This window comes from Catharus ustulatus, chromosome 5 (genome assembly GCF_009819885.2).
Source record: "Catharus ustulatus isolate bCatUst1 chromosome 5, bCatUst1.pri.v2, whole genome shotgun sequence".
In the NCBI taxonomy this organism is placed as follows: domain Eukaryota; kingdom Metazoa; phylum Chordata; class Aves; order Passeriformes; family Turdidae; genus Catharus; species Catharus ustulatus.
The window spans coordinates 58,256,952-58,278,483 of record NC_046225.1 but is presented as its reverse complement, the minus strand read 5'-3'; the positions used below and the strand labels follow the sequence as shown (position 1 = coordinate 58,278,483).

General features: G+C 38.4%; 1 protein-coding gene across 1 annotated transcript in view; it reads left to right on the top strand.

Annotated features, from left to right (window-relative positions):
- LOC116996846 (cytosolic beta-glucosidase-like) overlaps nt 1-21,532 on the top strand; it is a 36,121-nt gene that overhangs the window by 900 nt on the left and 13,689 nt on the right. The gene's annotated exons all lie outside the window — the stretch shown is intronic.

The window sequence follows — 21,532 nt, the reverse complement described above, 5'->3', positions numbered from 1 at the left end:
GAAAGCGCCGCCGCGAACCGCGAACCGCGAACCGCGAGCCGCGAGCCGCGAGCCGCGAAAGCGCCGCCGCGAGCCGCGAACCGCGAGCCGCGAACCGCGAGCCGCGAACCGCGAGCCGCGAACCGCGAGCCGCGAACCGCGAGCCGCGAAAGCGCCGCCGCGAACCGCGAGCCGCGAGCCGCGAGCCGCGAACCGCGAGCCGCGAGCCGCGAACCGCGAGCCGCGAACCGCGAGCCGCGAGCCGCGAAAGCGCCGCCGCGAGCCGCGAGCCGCGAACCGCGAGCCGCGAAAGCGCCGCCGCGAACCGCGAACCGCGAAAGCGCCGCCGCGAACCGCGAGCCGCGAACCGCGAGCCGCGAGCCGCGAGCCGCGAGCCGCGAACCGCGAGCCGCGAACCGCGAGCCGCGAACCGCGAGCCGCGGGGCGGGCGCGGCGCGGGGCGGGCGCGGCGCTCGCGAGGCGCGGCGCGGGGCGAGCGAAAGCGGCAGCGGGGCGGACGGCGAGCCCGGCGGCGGCAGCCCTGCCAGCCGGGCGAGCGAACGCGGCAGCGGGGCGGTGCTGACGGGAGAGGGGGGCCAGCGAGCCCGGCGGCGGCGGCAGCACCACCCGGCCACCCCGCCGAGCCGTGGCGCTGAGCTGGGCCACCCGGCCCCGTCGGCAACCATGAGCGGGCCGAGCCTGCCTGGCCCCGCCCCGAGCCAGTAAAGCCCGCTATGCCGCGATCCTCTTACTAATTGGCCAATTTGTGAAAGCTGCGCACGGATTCTCGCGAAGAACGAAAGTGCGGCTAATATTCGGGGTGCGGCTTATCTATTGACAAAGACAGCAACATTGTCGAGGCACCGGGGGTGCGGCTTATAATCCGTGCGGCTTGTATTCGTGAAACTACTGTACTTGCTTCTCAACCTTATCTTGGATTTGTGGCAATGCATGTTTTTTGTATCAGTGAGAAGATCCACATGGTCACATAATCTAAAGATGATGATAGAAGTGGTGAAGTGTTGCTTCTACTGTCTGCGATCACAGCCCATCGCAGTTTTCCATTTTCCTAAAGTCCTGGAGAGACAAATTTCTTGTTACTGTTCATGTCCAATTACTTTCTTTCTAATGTACAGGTTTGTGTATTACTTGCCCTTGATGTTTCTGAGCTATTTGCTCTGTTCTTTCATCTCTGCTGAAACCACTCCTACTAAGATACCTAATGATGGATGCCAGTTGCAAAACTACAATTTTAAATTATGCCGCTGTTTAAACTGCTACTATAGAAACCCACAAGTCTTGCTCTCTGTTGATTTTTCTCCTTAGTTTTACTGCTTCTGTGATGAATCTAATTCCACTGTTCCTCACCTGTTTTCAAAAAGCTTGAAGGCCTCAAGCACAAGTCTCTTCTTGAAGGCTTGTGATTATCCCTTTATCTTTCTTCCTTCATGCAAATTACTGCAACTTCCATTCTGTGCCAAATATTTGAAAATGTATTTTCTTACATTGACTCAGGAAAGCCCTTAATCCAAAACATATATCCCACAGGAGTCACTTAACAAATTTCATGTGTGGGTTTGGAGTTTTTTTGAACTGCAGTATACCTATGTCAAGTTTATTAGGTCACTACTTTTGTTGTGGTTGTAGTGTCTAAGGATATAAGAACAAAGCTACATAGTATAGCTACTTCAGAAACCAGAAAGTCCTGTTGCTTTTACCTTTCCAAGAGCCCCTTTACCTTTAGGATATATGCCCTCACTCTTGCTCCACCTGCTGTAATTACCAGATTGTTCAACAAACCAGTTTAATTCAACAACAATTTTTTTTCGTGTTTAGTTTTCTGCCAGGTTATTGAGTCAAGGCAGGAAAGGGTTAAAAGAATGTCAGAGTTGAAGAGAGCACAAGGGAAGAGAGTGAAACCTCCCACCTGGGCAGCAAAGTGAGACATCCTATGTAACTTCAGGAAAGACAAGGTTTATAGGGGGAAGAAATACTTTTATTATAATACCTGATACAGACACAAAAAAGAAAGGAAGTTGTTCCCAAAGCTTACTGGCTATAGCTGGGGTAACAGCTACTTTAATATATCACTTCTTTCTGCAATTGTTGCTTCTTTTTCTGCTGAAAAATCTCCACACTTTCCTTCCCCCAATCTCCTCATTCTCCACCAGTGTTGGTGATGTTTTTGGTGCTGATGATGCTTTCTTTGCAGTGAGCCATGTAACTCGAACTGTTTTTGAATGTGCTTTGCTTCTGAATTGCCAACAAGCATATTTTGTCCAGGTCTGTGGTTTCCCTTCCCTGAAAATTTGCCACCAGTGCATTCACTTTAAATTACTTTGCAAAATTGAATGTACTAATGACAAGTTTTTTGAAAAGAAGGGAAACAACAAAAATGAACAAATTTTCCTCCCTTCTTTCTAGTCTACTAATTAGTAACTTTTTGTATCCAATATATATAAGAAGAAGGGTGTGGGAACGAGGGCAAGGCAACTAAATTCCTATTGGTGTTTATGTGTAAACAAAGGTAGCTTTGGCAGCATTTCAAGTTCTTCATTTCTCCTCAGGTCAGAGACAAATAGGAATTTTTACATTTTGCCTGTCTTTCATTCTGATTCTTTTCTTTGCTTATTGCTGTTCTTTTTTTTATCATCCATTATTTCACATCCCTTCACGTTTTCCTGGGCTATCATCACCTTCACTGAAATGGTTGCTCCCTAATTCTTCTCTCAAGGGACCCCCAGGCTACGTCTACATACATATCTTAGGGGTTTTTTTTCTCACTGCCAGAGAGTTTTTTTACTAACCAGATTTCATCAATTGGGAGATCATCAGTTACATTTTGTTTGCTACAGCAATTGTCAGGAAAGAGAGGAAGTATTTGGTTTGCCCTCAGCTATGTCTGCAATACTGTGGTTATTTGATATTCCAAGTACAGGGAGGTGATGATAACTGCTGACACACGCTGGCTTGCTGTTGGTAATCACTAAATCTAAGCAGGCACAGAGTCACCTTTGTGCAACTACTTCTTACACAGCTGCAGGTTGTAGCACTGCACCCCTGCCTCTGTCAGCCAGTTCACTGAGTTACCCCAAGCTCTGCTGTGTGAAATACACAGGTATTCCCAGATGCTTGGCTAATGTTTTCATGCTGGACATTCGGCATTTGTTCTCAGGCACAGAGATATTCTCTTCAAGCCACTCTCCCCAGTTTGAAGAAGTCAAGGGCCAGAGACCTTCAGCTTTTGTCCTGTAATGGGGAAAATTGAGTTTTTAGCCTCTGGTGGGAGTCAGAGGAGAAACATTATTTCCCTTTACTTGGTTGCTCTGTAAGTAGATATATTTCACAAATACTTTGGCAGAATAACAAACATTCATTGACTTAGCTTGTATACTTCTTATGGAAAACTTTTTGGAAATGCTTAAAAGGAGAATGTTCTCCAAGGTGTTTATTTAGAGATCTCTGGGTTTGGTTATCAATAAATCCCAAATCAAGCTAGAATTACACTGAATTACATTGAAATGTTGTGTATTAGAACTTGAAGTACCACCAGATTCGTTTCTGTGGAAAGGACAGTCAGTCCTTGAATATTTTCATGCTTGATTTTCATTTTCTTTGCCATGACTGAAGGAAAAAAAATATTCTGTGTGGATTCAGCAGATGCATACAGGGATCACACTCCTCTTCTGCTGTTTTAGCCTATAATTATATATTGTATAATTGAGCACTGACTTTGAAATACTGTTCCATCACGAAATTTTAGAAAGCAATGTGAATGGCTCAAAAATATATAAAATATGTTGTACAAGATTTCTTTTTAACATACAAATTCCACTACTGCTTTTTGTGTATTTAGCCTTCAAATAATTGTTTCATATAATTTTGTAACATTTTGACTTAACTCTATATCTTACATTATTTCTCACAAAAATAAAAATAAAGCTATAAAAATATATATTTGAAGGGAAGAGATAAATATAGTTTTCATTAAAAATTATCTAGTGTTTAACTAGCATTAAACATTTTTTCAAATGTGTAAATGTCATTCCAGCCCCTTTTGAAAATATTTTCATCTATTAGACACATTACTCAGCATTAATGTACTTACAGGTTTCTAAGCAATAATCTACTAATCAAAGTGGAAATAAAATCGTTTTCCTTCTACTCCTTGTCATACTTTGCTCCATACTTCAATAGATGTTATAATGTAGGTAGGTTTCAAACACTCAGAATTTTGGGGAAAATTGTAGTGGAAAACAAAACCTGGACTACTTCATTACTAACATAGCAGTGCTTCAGGCTTAAAAGAAGGTGATGGTGTTCTAAGGTGGTGGTGGTTATGTCTAGGTAGATAGATGGGGTTTGTGCTGCTGTGTGAAAGAAAAGCTGCCTGGTGCTTAAGCAATTCAAACATTTCAGAAGTTAAGCTTCCTTAAGAGGAATAGTTTGAAGCATTTCCTTCATTCTCAAATCTTTTCACCTTATATTTTACAGAACATTAACTCTAGAAAAGTCCCAAATTTATTGGCTGTATAATGTTGCCTGAAGCAAGAGATTCTCTTTTTCTTCCCTGCACGATATCTCAAACTCAGAACATTTAGATGGAAAAGAGGAGGGAAAAGGCTAGTGTGACAACAAAAAAGACTACACTAGCCTGAGGGAAGTGACAGCTGAGTCCCACACTGACACAGGACTGAGGCTCAGACAGCATCCTGCAGGACTGAGCCAGGCCTGGGCAGTAGTCAGAAAAGCAGGAAGGGGAATGATAACAAGCTCTCCTGGACTCCTAGGTGTACCCACCGTGATGGAGAGCACACTGATGACAATAAGTAAGATGTTGCCTTTGAAACAGGGGTCAGGATCCTTGCTGTCGAGTACCCAAATGCATGTACACTGTGTATGGCACACACACACCTGGCACAGCCATGCTATGCAGAGATGCAAAAAAAGCAGTCAGTGGATGGGAGAAGCGCCGTGCATTACTGTGGCACTCCTTTGGAACTCAAACCCTTACCTTTCAGCAGGTGGAGCCACAGCAGTAGGTTATAGCTGCCTGTCTGCTTGCAGAGCTGTATCATCAAAGAAGTGCTCTCTGTGGCACCCTCAATTTCTAAATAAAACTACAGTCTAAACAATCTACAGTGAGGCTTGTACTGATCTTTTCTTCCAGTACATTTTATCCATAGGATTATTTATAGTTCTGGTAAACAATCACAAGGCATAAAAAGTGGAACAATATGAAGCATAATAATAAATAGCAATTAATATATCATTAAAGTTTTTCTTGCAAAGACAGGAAGGAAATGGAGAAAACGTTACATATTGATGTCAACATCAGCAAAATTTCTGGATTTTGCTCTTTGAGTACTTAATCATCCTGACATCTAGGCACTTCCAAGGGATTTTTGGCAGTAAAACTACCCAGGGAAAACTTTTTGTTCAATCAGTCCTCTCAGACTGCTCACCTTTTTTTTTTTTTTCCCAAAACAATGTGATTTTATCATGATAACACAGCATGGTAAAATTATTTCAAATTGTCTTTTGTACTTCCCAGGCAATCGAGATTCAAGTATTTAATTTAGACTTCATTACACAGTCATTATATATTAAACAAATAGCAGCTACATACTAAAACATATTTGCAGAGTATTATGGCAATGCAATAGGTCTATATCAATTTAACTGTTATGAATCTATTACATAACTTTTAATCCTTGGTGAGTGTTTAATAATCAGTATTCATATAACATACACTAACTGTCCTATTAAATCTAAATTAATTGTGGCACAGGGAATATTAATTTAAAGGGTTACCTATTTTCCCAGCAGATCTGATCTTTGTTTCATATTTTTCCATTAAAATTAGTATTAAAGACTGAGTTTGTTTCATTTAGAATCTAGTTACTAGGTGCTCTGAATACCTGCAAATCACATTCTACCAAGCTTCTATACTAACTGCAATAATAAACATTCTCACCCATTTTCTTCCAGTGTAATTAGCATTATCTGTAGATATTAATGATAATAAAATATCACATATTTTTGTAGGAAAAGCAATCCCTTATTGGCTGAAGGAAGTGACTTTCAGCAGTTCATTCAAACCAAAATAAAACCCAAATATATAAAAGTCAAAATTTGTCAGTGGGATTTGCGCATTTCTAGTTTACAACTAGTTTACAATTGCCGACTCTCAGGAACAGATGTCTCATTAAAAAAATTGAAATACTTTTATTGTTTAAATGAATCATGATTTCCGCAGTGGTGATCTAAAAGTGACTCTATCCCTTGTCATCCTCTGCACCAAATGTGAGAAGCTGCAATATCGCTGCCTGTAGACCTCGATGAAGACTGCATTGCTGTGAGCAATGATTGGCATCAGAGTGTTTTGGTTAGAGAACTGAGATATTTCACTGGAGAAAGGGTCAAGAATCCTTGAAATTAATGTCAGAAGAAACTGTTCAGTCATATAGTCTAACATATAAGAAGCCATCACAAGTCCATATTGAACTCAGTAGATTGTAACTGATTCAAGCTCTCTGGAAGGATATTTCTGAGAACATCCAGAGCTAAGGAATTCTTTGCTTCTTTTTCCAGTATCTATTTCCAGTGACTGTTCATCTTTAGTTTTAAAAACTATTTATGCTTTTCTAAAAAACTAGTACAAAGGCATTATTCAGCACTCTTTATCTAATGCACCGGAATTGTATCAATACACTGGAATCATATCACCTCACAGTCTTTTTAAAGACAAACCTTCTCTGTTGTATAAAGATCTTCCCTTCTGAGGATCTCTTCTTTACTCCCTCCAGTTTCTCAACCCCTCTTCTTGGTTCCTATTTACCATTATTTTCAATTACTATGGGTTTTTTTCTGTGATTGAACATTGAAAATCAGGAGCCCACTGAACTGTCTGTTAGTTTATAGCTCTACCTTCAGTTCTTTATGCTGTCTAGATAACACACCCAGATATACCTGTATTGAAAACACAGGGATGTTTTAGCAATTGCTGAGCTATCCTTACACAGCATCAAGGCCTTTTCTTCTCACTCCACCCCGTTAGTGAGGGGGTGCACGAGGAATCGGCAGGGGTCATGGCCAGGACAGCTGACCCCAAGTGACCTAAGAGATATTCCATATCCTGTGGCATTGTGCTCAGCACATACAGCTGGGGGGAGAAGGAGGAAGTGGGGCACATTTGGAGTGATAGCTGGTGTTTGGTGGTGCCCTGCTCTCCTGGAGATGTCTAAGCACCCGCCTGCCAATGGGAGGTGGTGAATTAATTCCTTGCTTTTTTGGGGTGGGCAGCTTTTCCTCTAAACTGTCTTATCTCAACCCGTGAGTTTTCTTTTTTACCTTTCCAGTTTTCTCCCCTGTCTTCTACCAGGGCAGTGAGCAAGCAGCTGTGTGGGTCTTAGGTGGTGAGCAGGGTTAAACTGTGACACTCACATAAAGCCCTGTACAGCCTTAGCACTGATGTTGTAGTCCTAGCTCTACTTTGGCTGAAGCAGTGAACTTTAATCTCAGCTGATTCATATTTAAAAATGCTAAGCAACCAACTGACAACATTTTACTTCACTATCCCTCACACCCTGCAGAAATAAACACTCAGAAAACAAGAAGTGCAGGAATTAAGAGTTATGGTCTTGTGTGCCAAGAGTGGAAGGGACTTTGCTAGTCCTGTTTAAGCAGAACTTTTTCCTTTGCCCATTAAGTCATTGGTTAATTGAGCTAGATTTTATTAGTTGTGCTATTGTTTACTGCTCAGTTTAATATCCATCTATGTTTCTTTGCCTCTGGAAACCAATAGGAGGCTGAAATTATACTACAATTTAAAAGAAGAGAATAACTGAGAGTTGAGGAAAAATGAAGAAGAATTACAGCCCACTAAATTTAACTTCAATATCTGACAAATAACTAGAACAATTAGTAAAGCAAGAGCAATCAGTGTGTAAACAGGTTGAAGAAAATGCAGTGATAAATCAGTAACACATTTGTAAAAAGCATAAATCAAGTGAAACCAAACTAATTGGTTTCTTCGATGAAGTAATGAATGCACAAAGCAAAAGTGGTAGACAGAATTTCTTAACATTAGTAAAACGCTGATCCTGGTTGCACATGACATTCTCAAAAAGAAGTTGAGTTGGATTAAATAGAACCAGCACAAAATGAACACACAGGTAAATAAATCAAACACTGAAAAACTTTTCCAGTTGAGCTGATAGCTGGGAGTAGATCAAAAACAATTTGCACTATCAAACATCTTACACAGCTCAGTTTAGACATGAAGGGATTTTTTTTTCTTAAGTCAACCCCCCCAGCCCATAAAATAGCATCTCATGTAAGAAACACCTAAATAAAGAAACTGAGCAGACCAGCAAAAATGACAGCCATTTTGGTTCTATGCCAGCACCAGAATAGCTTACATCAGCATCGGTTTTCTGCTACACAGCTGAGTTGCTTTATTTAGATACATTAAATATTCCAGAGCATATCTAAATAGAGCTTTGGTTGCTGCAGGATTATCTCAAATTTATTTATTGACGTTGCTTCTGTTGACTGGTATTTCTGTCCATTCATCTAAAATCGCAGGATTCATGAAATGTTTATGCCTTTTTGTTTTGACTGAGTGAAAAAATATGTCTACTGGCACAACATGTCTTTGGGATCTTTTGCTCTGTTTTCTTTATAAAAGCTAATAAAGATTCATATGATTATTTATTTGTTTTTACCGCAGCAAATAGTTGTTGGTAGGTGTGGCCATGAGCTGTTTTTGCAATAATTGATTTTTGGTGAAGACAGAAAAAGTCACCTCTATTTTTAGGTGACTATATTACTTACAGATAGCAAATGTAGCAGGAACATCAGCTCTGTCATCCTTGTCAAGACTTTTCATTGCAGTTAGGGGAAAGGTACATTTTTAGAAGTTTTAAAGGATGATTATCAAGTTAGTTTTGCAGATTCTTATGAGACAACCTTTCCAAGTTAAGAAGGGTAGCACACACCTGAACAGCAGGTGAGCTAATCAAATCTGTCAATAAAATACAACAAATGTATTTTAGTGTTAGAAAAAAATTTAATGGTCAAATGAGACATCAGTTGTTTAAAAAAAAAAAAGGCTGAAATGCAGAGCACAGAGAATAGGCAGATGAAATAAACAATGTATTTTATACAAGAAAAGCAAATACTATTAATTGTTACAGAGTTGATTTTGTCTGCACATAGACTTTAGTAGTGTTTATTTTAAAGTACAATGAATACATATATGCAACAAATAAAATCCTAGTCAGTAAAACTTTTGCCACGGTCATTTCTACAGTCTTAATATAATCCAGATTGCAATAAAGTTGAAATAAATGCAAAATCGCTTCTGACTTCCTCAGGAATGGCTTTGCACTCATAAGCAGTGAGCCTTCTCATTTCAGTCAAGTACCACATGACTTGAATAGTGAATTTTAGAAAGGGCAAGGATACAATATCATTAGATAGATTGGGGTTAAAAAGTTGTGGGCTTGTATTTTGAATAGTACAAAATTACTTCACTGGGGTTTTTTTAGGGAAAGGATCACATGTAAAGATGCAAAGATGAAGGTAACTTTGTTTTCCCTCATAATGAATGGTACTTCAAATGTGTGTACTAGTACAATCACAATATTGTCTTAGGATAAATTTAGGAGTCTAAAATACATAATTTAAATTGATGGATTTAGAGTTTTTTCCCCTTATAACTCAATTTCTACTTAGACATGTTCACTTCTTAGAAAAGAATGGCAGCAACCTTTAACAGCATGCGAATACATATTCAATTGCAAGTAGTGCTTGCTGAGAAGAAAACAAAGGCTACGTGCAGAATACAGAGGGGAATTTTTGCTTATGATGGGTGGAATAGGCAGTAAACAAGAGTGACTGTGGAGTTGTTGCTGCTGGAGGCCCACATGGCTGGAGTTGATGCAGTGTGAAAACAGAAGACATGAGATCTTTTAAGCTGCTCTCAGGAGGCTGTAAGGGCATTTTAAGAAGCCCACACACCACTTCCTTCTTTCAGAGGAAGTAATATGCTAAAGTTGCTAGGAATAGTGCACTCTATCTAATGTCCCAATTTTTAAAATTCCAGGTAATTTTCAGCCTTTTTTAGGCACTGGTATTTTGAAGAAACACAGTGAAGAATACAGAATTTACATAGCCTCCAAAATTTACAATTCTTTGGTATGAGTTATAAGGGATAGATGCTTCTACTCTAAAACTAAAACCGTTTGCTATAGCATACCTAAACAAATTTATTCATAAGTAATACTTTCACTTATAAAAAACAACCTTATAGCCTCTGATATTGGGAGGTCTAATCAAAGCTTAAAATACATTTTTAGGAATGTTTCCTAGAAGATATGGAAGGGCAATTTTTTTCCTTTTTTAATTGAGAAGCTGTAATATAAATATCTATGTAGAAACACATAGATAAGTAGTTCTCAAAATTTTAAAGTGTTTTTCAGATCTACCCCATAGAAATGCACTAGGTCACATAAATGTAAGTAAAATGCAAAACAAGATAAAAATATTAACATGTGAAGATACATATGCCCTTTCTGAATGCCTGCAGGAAAAAAAAAGCAACTGTATATGGGGGGCTGTGTGATTCTCTGTAGGTGAAGAAATTTGAATTACAGTAATTTCACGAATACAAGCCACAGCAATTTGACAAAAATTTTTGTTGGAAACCCGGAAGTGCGGCTAATACTCGGGGGCGGCTAATATGTGAATAATTTTCTGACATTTACAACCCAGATGTGCCAGCCAGGGCGCCAAGCCAAGCGCCTGCCAGTAAAAGCCGGCATTCCGCGATTGTTACAAAGTGTTACTCTGTTGCCCTGGCTCCCTGCAGGCAGCACAGGGGGGCGGGGAGAGAGGCAGGAGAGCTCTCCCCTCCTCTGCCGCAGCCCGGGGGAGAGACGGAGGGACCCCGCGCCGCCATTGCCACGGCTCGGGGAGGAGGGGGGGTGCTCTGCCCCCGCCCTCCGCCGCCGTGGCGGGAGCAGGGGGTGCTCCATGCCCGGCCGGCGCCGCGGCGGGAACGGGGCCGGGGCGAGCGAACCCAGAGGCGGTGGCTGGCCCCGAGCGGCACCACCGAGCTGGGCCACCTGGCCCCGTCGGCAGCCCCGAGCAGGCCGAGCCTGCACAGCCTTAGTTGAGCCAGTAAACCCCCCGCCATGCCACGGTTCTGTTAGTATTTGGCAACTTTGTTGCACGCGGGTCCTCGCTGCGAACGACAGAGCGGCTTATGTTCGTGTGCGGCTTATTTATGGACAAAGAATGAAATATTTGCCAACACCCAGAGATGCGGCTTATACTCAGTGCAGCTTGTATTCGTGAATTTACTGTACAGCTATATAGGAAATTTCAGGCTCAGATCCTTATTGTTTATAGTTGCTGTAGTCCAACTGCTAGTCTACAATGAAAAACAGAAAAGTTACTACTTTGAAGATTCTTAACTGTACTATTAGCATAACTCATTTTAAAGTCATACCTCCTACAAATCCCTACCAACAATTTTTTTCCAATCAAAGAGGTACAGCTTCTTCTGAGGTGTAGCAAAGACTACCAATCTAATTGCCATTTGCAATCTGCAAGACAGCTTTTCTAACATGGCCACGGGGGAAAATGTGTCTTCTTGTGGGACATATATCCAAGACATGCCAAAACCCTGTAACACTGAAGAACCCTATAACACTAGCCCTTGCAGATACTACCTGTAGGAGTGACAATCTATAACACAGCTGTGTAATGTGATGTGGCCATGGCAGCACCAAGATCAGCACAAGTTTGCCACCCAAATATTTATGTGAGTCTTTAGTCAGTTGCACAAGTACTATAAAAATAACGGTGCTATCAACACATCAACTGGTTAGCTGAAACTCAACCTCTGTAAATACACAGAGCTAAACACAACATTCATTACAGAATAAATTCACTACTGGAAGGAAAAGTATCACTCCTGACAGGTTGAGATTCTCTGTTTCCCCAAAGTCCTTTTGTTCAGTTACTCACTTTGCCTAATTTTAGATAGAGTGAACTGGCTTAGCTTCATGGAATTGTCAGCTCTGGTACAAAGTGCCTAAGCCTTCTCCAGCCCTTAGCATTGGCTGAGAGAAAGTTTATTTGCTCACAGGGAGTTTGTGGGCTTTCTTCTGAAAATGCTGATTATTGCCACACACAGAATACTCACCTCGTTGGATGCACTGAATCTATTCCACTATATCATGCCTTATGATCCTAGCTGATAGAGAAACAGGTTCCACTGAAAAAGTACCATGAAAATGCTAAGAGAAAGGAAAGGTGGGATGACCTTCTCAGGCCATGACAGCAGGTGTAGGGAAGAAAAGCTGCATGCATTTCAATGAATTAACTAATTCATTACACTGAAAAAAAAATAGTATTGAAAGTGCCTAAAGAGACTACAATTTATGATAAATTAAATTGTTCTATACTAGTATGCTAAGATCTTGCCATATGTTTGAACATAACATTACCTTGTTTGTGTGAATAATTGCAGTGTGCTAACTTAGGTACACTTACCCAAATTTCACAAGTGTATATCATTTTACTACGTTTATCCACTTTTTCCTCTAGATTAAGCCCTTGATCATCCACTATGAAATTATGACAATGGCTCTTCATTTTTTTGTAATATAAGGGGTAGCTCCTCCCACAAGATTTCTGACAGCCTTGTGAAGTTGAGTTCACCAAATGCCTAGCCCTTGCTTTCTCAACACCTTACCCCACCTAAGATGCAGTCAGATTTTATCTTCAGGACAGGAAGCACAGAGTTTGTATTCATACAGTTTGGTTTAAGCTAAGAACATAACCACATTTAATTCACTTCATGTTGCATGATCTAATCCTTTGTGATTTTGGTGCCAGGTAAAAGTACTGTAAGTAAGTTTATATTTCTGGTTTAAAATGCCTGGGCTACTTGAGCTGACACTATGCATCTTCCTTCCTTAGGTGGCATTTGTCAATGAAAGACCCTCGTTCTCAGCATTTGTGCCCTAGATAGTTTGGCAAGTCATTGTATTTGTATCTGCAGAGTATGCTCCAGTTTTCCTAGGCTCTTTTCTGAATAGAGTATGTGCTGTCAGGAGTAGTATTATTTCTTCATTAGCAATGCCCATGTTGATGACTGTATTGTTTATAAAATTCACCTGTTTTATAGTCAAGCAGTATATTATATAAATGTGAAAATAAATTGCTTGTTTTAGGGTCTTAAAGATGCACAGCTGAAGATTGTCTTCCTCTCCTAAATGCAAATGCTATTAAAATCACTTTTTCAGCAATTAAAGAGCATTAGGTAGACTTTCAGTTAAGAAAAATTTACCTCAAAAATGTATTCATCACTCTCTTCAAAAGTAAAGCCCCAAAGCAAAATACACATAGTTGCCAGCAGCTTTAGTCAAAGCTAAAATTAGCCATGCTGATTAAGTGGATTTTGCATAACCTTAACTATTAATCCTTCATATTGGTCTTCTTTTCTTTGAAAAATCTTTAAGTACCTATAACCTAAAGGTTTATAGAGTAGCTTTTTAATACTACTTAGTTAAGATTTAATCCTTTGTATTATAGTTAACATTGGCACCATCTTTTAATAGCACAAGATTTCTAACATGCACTTGCTGAACAAAACAGACATTTTCAATTCCAGAGAAATAATGGCAATACACATAGAGCAGAAGCACTTCGATTTAAAGAATTAAAAAATGTACTTACAAGAGATAAAATGGAACTAACAGTAAATTAATCTCTCAGTTTTCACCCTTTCTTTAAATAGTATTCTTTTCATCCTTAATTCTTTCCCCTTCCATTTTCTTTAACTCAGCTCCTTATTTTCTAACAGCTAGATTGCCTCCCATCTTACCTGGCTAAGCAAGGCATAAATTACATTTTCCAGAAGACCAATAATGAATTTGACTCCAAGTCTCTTTTTGAAAGCAACCCCTGTTTTATAGACACTTCTTCTGAAAAGGCGAGATAGTACTGAGTCCTGGATCATTCTGTTGCTGTCAGAGGGAAATTAAATTACCACCTTTAAAAGTTGAAATTGTTCCTATTTTCAGAGTAGGTCAAGGAGGAGTGAAGTAAGTTGTTCTTCATAAAGTGGTGTGCCTTTGCAAACTTTGACTTTTGTTTGGGGCTGGTCCTGCTAACAGAGGGTGCTTTCTCTGAAGATTTATCCAACACCTTTTGTTTCAGATTTGCTCCAGGCTAAAAGTGCAAATATTATTAGCTACTCAAGCTCATCCAACACCTGGAAGCTCATTAGTTTACCATAACTCCTTTGTGTGCCCAGCTCTGCCTCAGCATTTCATAGCATTTGCTCATCTGCCATTTTTTTTTTACAAAAAGTAATCAACCTTCACATTTTGTAATAATTTGCATTTTCTGATATTTATTTTTTTAGCACCAATAATTTGAAAAGGGTTTGGCAGCAACAGCAGTCCTGCTTCCTTCACTTTAGAAATAATTAGCAGAAATTAAAAAAAAAAAGGAGCTTATATAGGTAGCTGGTAATTATAGCTCACACTTCTGTTTTGCCAGTCAAACAATTAAAAAAATCAATTATAAGGCAAATTAATTGACTAGCAAACATTTTTGCTTATTTATATTGGCTAAGGGTTTTTTTCATCTGTGTTTGAGCATTAATTCATTAATTGTTTTAAACATCACTTCATCAGCAGTAAACTTAAAGCAGCTGACAGTTGTGTTTTGTTTATATATTTGATCAATACAACTAGCTGAAAACTTTCAGATCATTGATCATGTCATGTTCTGCTGAGTAATTAGCCACTAAAACTGGGTGTTTGGAAACTGATGACTTAGTGGTTCAAAGGTCACTCCAGAAAGAAACTGAAGCTGGCTAAAACAGACTTTCTTTTATTCTTTGTATTACTCTTTTGCAGGTGGTCTTCTGGATGATCCATGATCTCATCTCTAATAGTCATGATAATTTTCCTCTTTTTTAAGACAGATTTTAAGACACTGTTGTTCCATTGATCACCTTAGTCTGCTGTCTGTACTGCATTGTAAAAGTACTAGTAATGGTATTCCAGATGGAGAGCATGGTGACATTTATAGCATTTTTAAATGTTTCCTTTCTGTCCTTTTCAGCTATTTATGACTTTGTCAAACTTTCACCTTCAGAACTGAAATTTCTCAGATATGATCATTGACCAAAGGTCAATTTTATCCTAGTTCACTTATTAAGTTTGAGGGGAAAAAAAAATATCATCCAATTTTTGATCTTAAGTCATGTAACGGTTCACTTTTCCTTACAGGAAGGGTTGTGGATTTTTTCTTACAGAACTTTAAGCAAGACTCATACCTGAAAACTTTTGAAATTTATCTCAGAGAACACTTAGTATAGATGTGTTCTGTTCAGTGCTTTTTTACCAGTCTTTTCATATTTGATAGACTTCTACAGATTATCCAGTCTGTCTTTAAGTGGTATGGACCTTGTTTGGAAAGAAACAGAGCTTTAATAAACAAATGAAATTGCCTGTGTTTGGGAAATTGAATCATTTCCTCCCCTCTTGATGTGGCTCCTGTCTCATAATAAGTACATGTAAGCATTTCTCTCACTAAATGATGCAGTGACATTGCATGGGAGACAAGCACCCAGGAGAGATGCCACCATGGTCTGGGAATCATAAAGAGATGAAGTGCCTGCCTTGAGCAGAATGAGTGAACTCATGGGAGGTTACAAGTATCAAATGCTGTGAGTGGGATAATGGCATTACTCCATAGAATTCCCTGAATTATGGTCACATAACCAAACAATTTTTGTTTTGTTTTTCAAACCTTAAACAAAAGTTTCCTTAATTTATCTTAGTGATGAATAACTATGCAAACATATTATTCAAGCTTTAATGATTAAGGGGATAAATTTTGAAGTGCTGTAGGTGGGTAGGGACAGAGATAAGCCTCAATGGAAAAGTATAGCAGTTTTTTGTTGCTGTCCAATGGAAAAGCTATTGTTTTCAGATAGGTTTGTCACTTCTGTTAAAATTCTAGTCCCATAGTCAAATACTTATCCATCCTCTTAGTAGATTGTGATCACAACTCTCTTCAAAAGCAACTATAATTGTCTTTTATAAAATCACCTCTTTCCCTTACAGATTCATAGGAAAAATTTGAATGATAAAAGGTAATCTCTAATGTCATTACAGTGTTCATATTTTAGTTGGTTGTGTACTGAACACATGCCTTTAATATTTCCTTCTCTCTAGAAGCTGAGATTCTATAGTATTGGCTTTAATACGCAATCATTCAACTTTTAAACTTTTAAGATACAAAGTAAATTTAGCACAGGAAACTTGCTATTGCAAAGTTATGGATGAAGAGCTGTATTTCAGTATCCACTCAGCAGTACATGCAGGTTAGTCAGAGAAGGGCAGAGCTGAGATACATGATTTTGGGTTTCAGGTCTTGTTTCTGACATTTTAACATTTCGGTTACAAAACTCTGTTAATGTCAGTTTTTGAAGGAATATAAGAAGTTCCAAATTCTGTTGCACATTTCAACACACATGCTTGCCAGGACAAAGAACTGTTTTCAGTCTATACCTCAATATCAAAGACAATTAAAGCTAAAAAAAAACTTCTAGCTTTTCATTTTTATAGTTATATATTGTAAAGTAAACATCCATCTGCATATTTCCTTGGCTTTTCAAAAATGTTCTCAGTGCTAGGTAATTCTGCCATAGATGTGAGAAAGTACAGATGGATATTGTCCTCTGGAAAGGACATGTGCCTGATGAAAAGATCTAAATGTTTTCCTAATCCTGATATTGATCTTTGTGAGGCTTTTGAGAAATCATTTCTCTTTTCATTAGGGGCTCTTTTCTCCTGTGTAGTGTCTTTCCAGGGACAGAGAAAGATCTGTGCATAACAGCATTATAATCTTTTTGAATGCTTCCAATATTGTGGCAGGAAACAATTAGTATGAACATGCTTTTTTTTAAAATTATTTTTTAAGGATTCTTTGTCTTTTGGCAGTGTTATTCCCCATGTATTGTGTTCTCCTTTCATTGTTTCATCTGTGAACACCTTTCATTTGAAAACTCAACAAAAAAACTGAAAGAGTTTTAAATTAGTATCAGCTTGTTTTTACATAGAGAACAAACCAGTGCCTGGAGAAATTAATGGCTATACAGTATTCCAGGGTAATAAACAGGTATAGTGATGAACAGAAAATCTTCTCTTAAGAAAGTGTTCCCAGCTCAGTGTGTTATGCTGACATTCTCACTGAACTATTGTAGAAGAACAAAGATATTGTTCATTTTAAACCTTCTCTTTGAATAGCAAAGGTGTGGTTAAGGCACTAGTCCAGTTGGATAACTATTACAACTTCTATAAACAATTGCACATGACACAAAGCATGACAAAAGATAGATATCTTGAATCTGTTCTAGGCATCAATCCAGGGCTGTGTTCTGTAACTGCAGGGAAAATACCAAACCTGCAGCCTTTAGAAAACCCTTAGGGATTTTATGTATAGCATGAGGACTTGGCTAATCTTGCATAAGAGAAGGAGAGTGAAATAGAAAAATCCAAATCTCTTTCGCGATACCTATTAATATCCCATGATATAGAGGAAGTTCAACCATGTTGAAAGAAGACTGCAAAAGTAGCTTTAAAACTATCAGTTATAGTCATATAAAAATATTTTGATGGACAAAAAATTTTCATAACATACATATGGTTTTTTCTCTTCTTTTTCTTTTCCTCCAGTTCATTAAATATTTTGTTTTGGTGAAAGCTAAGACTTGATCCAACTGTAAATGACTAATGGAAAGCTTTTGTTGATTTTGATTGTAGACCCTGTGTCCATATAGAGTCCAAAATGGTAACCTTTGGGTATTCTACTTTTGGAAGTGGGATAGAATTTGCATTTTTTCCACTGTACTCTGGGGAATTCTGGACTAAGATGTTTAAAAGGAGGAACACAGTGAGCATGGAAAGATGAGGCCAAACAAAAAATTACTATGACTTCTAAATTTTTTTCCTTACTGTTGAAAACTGAGATTTAGAACCAAGATGTTTTGTCAGAATGCAACATTATGGTACAGTATTTATCAAAAAGATATCCAGGATGCCAAGAAAAAGAAAAAAGAGTAATTTTTGTGTTCAGCACAGGATAACCAATATGTGCTGCTTAAGACTCTCATCTGGTTATTGAGAAATGCATTTTCTAACCTGTCTCAGGCTAAACCAGAACTAGACCCTTGCAAATAATTAAAGACATATGATAACCACATAATTTATTCTTCATTATTTCAGGCCACAATTCTGGCTGCCTTTTTCTTTTCAATCTTAAATTTATTGGGTGGTATGGATCAGAGGTGTCTAAAGCAGAGAGTTCTGCAGAAAGGAAACAAGATAGCTTTAACACTCTAGGCACTGACTGAAGAGTGAATCAAAATTGGACACCAATGGCACATGCTTGTCAGCTTACCTCTTTTGACGTATTTATTTAGCTTCAATAAATTTGGACCCAGTGTAAGCCTTGAAGAAGAAATACGGTCTACATAAGGTCAGTGGAGAACTTTTTAACATTTATTTGTCTGCTTTGAGAATGCTTCAGCCCGCATGATCTTTTGATTAACTGTGTTAAACGGCTCCTACAGAGCTGGAGCAGGCTCTGTGCTGGAATTTGGAGGCCCAACAAAAGTTCCCCTGTTGTTCTCCTGCTACTGCCAAAGGCTGTTTTAAAATATGCGAAAGACAAACCAAACCAAAAGTGAGACTTAAGATCACCAAATACAGGCCAGAAACAGAGTATAAAATAATTGGCAATCAGTAGAGCACAGTCTGCTGGAGAACTTGGAACTCAACATAAAGTTACTCACTCTTTGGCAAGGAAACAAATAACTGCAACCAATGGCAAGGCGCACATAAAAGGTAACAGCTTTCTATTGCTACAGCTTCTTGCCTTGGCTCAGACTGAGAGGAGAGTGATGTGAGTAGTAGCACCACCATTGGACAGATTTTAAAGAAATTTAATAAGCTGCTGTATGTATTCTGCTAGATAGTGGTAATTCACAAAATCTGCTTTTCAAAGGCTAGAAAATAAAAGATTGCCTTTGTTCCTCTACCCCAATCTATGCCATAGATCATGATGTAGTCTTTTAATTACATAAACACAATTTTTTCTGCAGACCTCCATGGGAATGTGAGGAACCAAAGGCATTTCTAAGAGTTCAGTGTGGATGTGTGCTGAATATCCACATCCTCAGAGCTCCAACTGTTGCCTTCTATGGGATATTGATCACTCAGCAGCCAAAAGCTTTCATACAACAACCATTACTAGGTCTATTCACCAGTTTAGTCTGAAGGGCAATTAAGAGAGAATCAAAGGAGTTGATCTAAAAATGGACTTGCTTAACCATAAATTCCACTTTTATTTTTTTTGTGTGTGTGATTTTAGAATTATGAAGTATTTAATCAGAAGGGGAAAAATGTGTATGATTTCATCCGTACTATGTTTGGTTTACTCTGTGCCAAGCTAAAATATAAGGGAAGATATAAAGAGCTTAAATTGAATGAGACACATATTTATCCATAGGACTTCTTTATTAAGGAAACCACCTCTGTGATGGTAAAAACGTCAGTGCTGCTTCATGAGGCTTTCTGTATCCTTTAATATTTTTTAATTTATGTGTTGAAATCAAGAAATAGAAAGCTATGTTGAACAGCTGTGTTGATTTTTTTTTCATTTTATACTATTAGATTAGCTTCAGAGTCAGGTACATGTTTTGTGATATTTCCAGAATAACATAGTCCTGAGATATTACTGCATATCTATAATACTATTTGGAAGACTATATATATGTGTGTATATATGTGTGTATGTGTGCATAAAACTGAAGTTGTTTAAAATATAGCCCATGTTTACTGAATTTCAAATAGGTATTTGAATTACTTTGTCAAATTAAAGTACTGTTGTATATCTCCTTTTCCAAGTGCGAGCAATACTGCTCACTACTATTTTGCAGGATGGAGTACAATGGATAGTATTTCTTGCAAAAGGAAAAAATATTTACAGGATAATGGTGTAGCACAAATCTTTTGAAAAGTAATATCAACTACTGTCTCTCATAGTGTGCTGCCATTTAATAGTGGATGGTTCTATATTGCTGATACAGGGAAGTGAATTTTATGTAAATGCACTAATATAATGGGATTTCTTAATCCTGACTGGTGGAAGAAGCTTTTCAAGCATATTTGCTAAAGTCATAGTCAATGTCATGAGTCACAGTCAGTGACTTGAGAAACGGCATTTGTGGAAGAAAAAGCAAATGAAAGATACAGTTTCAGTGCTGTATAAACTAGTTGCACTATTTCAAGCTAATTCTGAAAACAGATAGTGGGATTCAGCAGAACTTTATACATATTATAAATATTGAAATAATTTTGTTTTGTCAATATATCCCCAATATAAAATTGGTCTGGTTTATTCTAGGATTGTGTTAAAATAAATAAAAACTTCAAAAAATAACCCCCAAAACAAACAAACAAACATAAAAACCCCAGCACAACCCAAACCTTAAAATAAATTTCAAAAAACAATAAAAATAGTTAAGAAATTTTAGGTTATTAGTGTTTTGGTGAGACAATTTGCATATAAATTTTTTTTAAAAGTACTTCTGTGATAATTCAGTTTTAAAAACAGATTTTTGTGATAGTGTTGATTTTTGCTTTTTTGTGGTCTTATGGATGTTGCTCAAAGCATTTCCCTTAGTACCAGCATGAGTAATGTCTTCTTCAAGAATATTCTCTGGTGCCTGATACTTGCACCAGCTTTTCAGGTTTTCCATGGTGTTGAAGCACCAGTATTTATTTAGCCATTTATTCTGACAAATTTGTTTGTCTCTACTTAGTGATTTCCACAGATATTGTGCCTGTAAGCATTCAAACATCTCAGCAATGTTTTCACACCCTCACCCCTGCCCTGTGATGTGATGTCAGCACATGTATTGTTGATGGCACGTGGGGTTGGAAGAAAGAAAGACTTTCCTGTGCTAGAAAATATGTAAGTTGTGTATGTTACAATGGGAGAATAATAAAGACTTCATGTATATACAGTACAGTAATTTCACAATTATAAGCCGCACCATTTTGACGAAAATTTTGGTACGAACCCAAAGTGCAGCTTATAATCAGGTGCGGCTTATATGTGGACAAAGAACGAAAAGTTGCTGTTTTAGTTTGGAGGACAGGTGTCTGCTGAGAAAGGCAAGAACTTCTCTTTGAAATGGAGAATGTAAACCCCCTCCCTCCAAATTGTTATAATTTTGAAATCAAGGGGTTTTCAGGCAAAGATATGGAAATTAGGAATAATAGTTCTTTACTAGGGAAATTAAAATAGAAATACAGTACTACAAAGAAACAAACTCCAAACCCTGACAGAGTCAGAGTACAACCTGACACCCCGTCAGGCAGGGTGTTGGTAGCAGTCACATTAAATGGTGGCTGCATCCTCCTGCAGTGACAGATGTGGCTCAGTTGGA